At 46.0% G+C, this 4,861-nt stretch overlaps 1 pseudogene across 1 annotated transcript; it reads right to left on the bottom strand.

Annotated features, from left to right (window-relative positions):
• Positions 1-481: 481 nt before the first annotated feature.
• Positions 482-1,788, bottom strand: LOC308253027 (myeloid differentiation primary response protein MyD88-like; annotated as a pseudogene). Its single transcript has one exon. The product of its transcript is annotated as a myeloid differentiation primary response protein MyD88-like (transcript).
• Positions 1,789-4,861: the final 3,073 nt, after the last annotated feature.

The following is a 4,861-nucleotide window of genomic DNA, read 5'->3' as shown; positions in this document are numbered from 1 at the left end:
CGGGGATAGGTACATGAAGCTAAGGGCTTCATCATGATCGTGCAGAGAGGGGCCTTCAGGCCCTCCCCAGACCCCAAGGGAAGGTACCCCACACCAGCCATGCTGGAGGGGGAAAAAAGACACGCATTTTCTATTAGATTTAGGATCCTGGGATCTGCTCTGGGGCAGAGACCTGAGACCATGATATTTTCTCCCCAAAGGAGAGCTTAAGATTAACTACTGTACAAATTCCCTGGAGAGGGAGAAGGAAAATAGCCGTCTGCTGCTGGCTTGCTGTGTGAGGTCAAGCAGCTCCCTTCCCTGTTCTGTGCTTCTCTGAGTACGTAAATACTGGCATATTTGGTCCTGTTCAGAGGCTGGTTTCACTGAAGTGGGGAAAATGATGTGTGTGTTTGCATGTATGTATGTATGTCCATGTGCCCACAAGCTCTGGGGCAGGAGGCTCTTATTTGGCTATGGTTTTTAAACGGGTTCCAGCAAGCAACTCTGTAAGGCAATCAAGGTACAAAAAGCTGGTGGGCAAGCTCTCTGTGGGTGGCCCCAGGAGGAAGGTTTCTTGCTTCTCCCACCATGGTGATCCAGCCTCAGAACCCAAACTTGATGGGTCCCATCCGGTGCAGGTAATTATTGGAGACAACTACCACCATCCGGTGGCACCTCTTCTCAATGAGCTCACTGGCAATAGACCATACACAGGTGCCAGGCAGGACATCCCTGTCGGACACACACAACTTTAGCCGGTAGTTTGTCTGTTCCAGCTGCTGGATCATCTCTTGTACAAACTGGATGTCGCTGGAGCAGTAGCAGATAAAGGCATCGAATCGCTCAGGCATTTGCCCCATGGGGTCATCGAATGTGGTGATGCCCGCCAGCTCTGCTGTCCGGGGGACGCTGCTGTCGACAGCGGCCACCTGTAAGGGCTTCTCAGACTTCTCCTGCTGTTGCTTCAGAATGTACTTTTGGCAATCCTCCTCGATGCTGGGCCCCAGTTCCAGCAGCACGTCCTCGCGGCCCAGCTTGGCGAGCAGCCGGAGCAGCCGCCCACCGAGGAGCCAGGGCGGCCCTGCCAGTCGTCCAGCAGTCTGCCGGTGGGGTCGGTGTGCGTCTCCAGCTGCCGGATCTCCAAATACTCGAAGCCCATCTCCTCCGCCAGCGCGCTCCAGTCAGCCGCCACCTGTGTGCGCTCCTTCAGGAACAGCGACAGGCGGAGCCCGCATGTTGAGCACGGCCAGGGGCAGGGAGGACGTGGAGGGGGCGAGGGGCGCGGACCCCACGCTGGGGTCCGCTGCAGCCATGGCGGGCAGCCCTGAAGCTTCCGCCTTTGTTTGGGTTTTGGAGGTGCTCAGATGAGGCCCAGCTGTGAAGCAATGCAAGCTGCTGTGGGGCCTTGGGCCTTCTTTTGGATGTTCTGGGTCTCTCTGACTCAGCCGCAGTTTGATAGGTAAGTTTAGATTTCAAAGGACCAGGCCATTCATATGCAAAAGCCTCTGCGCACAGCTTGGATGGGGTGGAGTCTCAGGGCGGAGCACACAGCAATGTCTTCCCGTCAGCCCTGCCCTAAGAGGCCCCTGGGTCTCAGTGTCCCTTGGTAATTGCTGCAAGCACCTCTGAGAGAAAGCCGCCCTCGAGTTCCACCTGCTGCCAGACAGTACAGTTTCTCCCCGTATGAGTGTGGGTCCCCAGAGTCTCTCCCGGAACTGGAGTTCAGAGCAGTTGGGAGCTTGTGTCTCCCTCCTGATTGAGAAAGCCAGCCCTCTCTGCACGCTCCTCCGTGCCTCTGCCTTTAGTTCCGCAGCTCCTCTGAGTCTCAGTGTGCTTTTCTCTTTCCTTTTAGTTGTAGAATTTCCACTCAGCCAGCCTTCCTGTGGTTCTGGATGATGTCTGTTTTGTCTTTAGTTGTAGTTTTAAAGTGGTTGTGCGAGGCGGCAAGTTCAGGTGTTTACCTATGCTGCCATCTTGGTTTTTCCAGTTTACAATAATTTTAAATCTTTATCTAATCTAAAATATAATCTTTCCCTTAATATCTTTGACATTTTGTATATTGTCTACCTTAAAGTTTTATAACTGTTTATTTCATAGAGCTTTTTACTATATATGGAATTCATTTAAAAACCTATTTTATTTTTCTTCCAATTGGGTAGCCAGTTATGCATAAACTTTTTAATGTACCATTTATTTAAATTATTTTTAAGATTTATTAAAACTTTCCTATTAAAACTCTTTAAATACTATTTATTGAATAGCTTACCCCCCACTTCCCACCATGGGTTTGAAATATCATTGTTATTTCATACCATGTTTCCATATATCCGGAGATCTGGTTCTAGACTATTTGGTTCCCTTGATCATTGTCGAATTCTGCTCCAGGATCACACAAGGTTTAATTACTCTGGTTTTATAGTATGTTTTGATGTTCTATAGATTAACTTACTCTCTCATTCATTTTCTTTTTGTTCCAACTTGCCCTGGTTATTCATTTTTCAAATGAATATTAGAACCAGTTTGTCAGTTTTCTTAGCTTGTTGGAGCCTTGATTGTATTAACTTCATAAATCATTTTGATGAAAGCTTACATCTTTTAAATATTGATTCTTCCCATCCAGAAACATGATATAACTATTTTCAGATCTTCTTTTATGTCATTTAATAAAATTTTCTTTTTTTTTTTAGGGTTTTTTTTTTCATATTGTTCTTGCGCATTTATTATTAAGTTTATCATTAGACATTATAAGTTTTTAATGCTGTTATTAATGGAATCTTTTGATTTTCCATGTCATTTTTCTAATTGGTCAATGTTGGTATGTAAGAAAGCTATTATATGTGAAATCTATTGATTATATATGTTGATTTTAATATCTGGCAACCTATGAAAATTGTACTAATACATTTTGTGAAAGTTATTGACACTACGATGATGCTTCCTCGTATGACGCTGAATGGGATATTCTTTCAAATTTATCTTTATTGTTGAAAATATTACAGATGTCCCTCTTTTTCTCCCATTGACCCCCTCCACCCTATACCCACCCCCATATTTGCTGTGCTGTTATGGTAGTTAATCTTTATCAAATTAAAGAAGTTTCTTGCTATTTCTAGCTTGTTAAAAATTAGTAAGAGGTTTACTCATTTATTAACTTTTTAGTAACTATTGGGATATTCATTTTATTTTCTAATCTGACAATATTGAGAAATACATCAACAGATTTCCTAATGTTTAACCTTCTTTATGTTGCCAGGAAAAGTCTTATTTGGTTATGATGTGTTGGTTTCATAATTGAATTTTGAGTATTACAATACATTCTAGATAGATTATGGTCAAAATTTGTAACATAAGTTGATATTTAAAACAGTTTATCATTAAATTAGCTGAAATATATTCCTACCCAATGTGAGGTAAATGTGGTATTTTTAGTGTAAGATTTGTATACCCAGATTCCAGCAGAATTTTATTATTTTGCTTATGTAAATTTTTTGCTTTTATTAACAAATACTAACTATTCAATGTCTTAAATCTGTACTTGCTACATATTTTTATTAATGTGGTTGAGCAGAGAGACCCTCAAGAACACACCCATGTATTGAGAGGGCTTGTATACATTTTCAGCAAGGCAAATTAATTATGTATAGCTATTAGAAAATAGCAGATAGGTTTCATTTGGACCATCTGTCAGATCTTCATGGACCCACACATCTCTGCCTCTTTAACCCAGCTGGTCAATAAGTAAACCACACCAGACAAAAACAGATGTGCCGGGCTACTAGCAGACTGCTTTGGAAGGATGGTATAGAAAGCATCTTCAAAGATTGACCAGGAAGCCATAGCCCAAGGATTTTATGATTACACTAGAGGCCCGGTGCACGAATTCATGCACAGGTGGGGTCCCTCAGGGTGGTCTGCGGAGATTGGGCCCCAGCTCGTGTCCCAGCCTCGCAGCCCCACCTGGCACCCTGCCTTGGCCTGGCATTGCCCCCTCACCTGCTCCACCATCCCACCTGCAGGGCAATCGATCAGGGCAGGGTCCCCCGCCCGGCTCCCTCAGCCCCTGGGAGCCAAGCAGCAGAGCCACTCCCCGCTGCTGCTGCCCTGGTCACCATCTACAGGGTGATCAGCGGGGCGATTTGGCCCCACTTGCACCCACCTTGACCTGGCACCACCTGCTCACCTGCTCCACCATCCCGTCGCGGTCCCACTCTTATGAGGGCCCATTGGGGCCAGCAGCACCTCCACTGCCACCTGCTACCAGCACCACATCACCGATGCCTGCCACGTTCCGCGCCACCCCCTGGTGGTCAGTGCACATCATAGCGAGCGGTTGAATGCTTGATCAAACTCTCAGTCAAACTCCGACCGCCTGAGGGGACAGTTTGCATATTAGGCTTTTATTATCTACTAGAAACCCAGGGCATGAAATTTGTGCATGGGGGCGGGGGGAAGTCCCTCAGCCTGCAGCCTCTCGCAATCTGGGACCACGTGGGGGATGTCTGACTGCCTGTGGGATTGGGTCTAAACCAGCAGTCGGACATCCCTCTCACAATCCGGGACCACTGGCTCCTAACTGCTCACCTGCCTGCCTGCCTGATCACCCCTAACCACTCTGCCTGCCTGCCTGATTGCCCCTAACTGCCTCTGCCTCTGCCCCCGCTGTGGCAGCTTCATCTGGAAGGATGTCCGGAATGACGTCCAGAAGGTCGTTGGGCTGTCCATTCTAATTAGCATATTAATTAGCTTATTAATAAAAGCATAATATGCTAATTAGACTGAACATCCTTTCAGATCTATAATAATAAAAGCATAATATGCTAATTAAACTGGACATCCTTCCAGACGTCCTTCCGGATGACCTTCAGGACAAAGCGGTGAC

The sequence above is a fragment of the Plecotus auritus genome (assembly GCF_963455305.1).
Source record: "Plecotus auritus genome assembly, chromosome: 7".
NCBI lineage: Eukaryota > Metazoa > Chordata > Mammalia > Chiroptera > Vespertilionidae > Plecotus > Plecotus auritus.
Note: the sequence above shows the minus strand (reverse complement) of the source record. Positions and strands in the feature narration are given on the sequence as shown.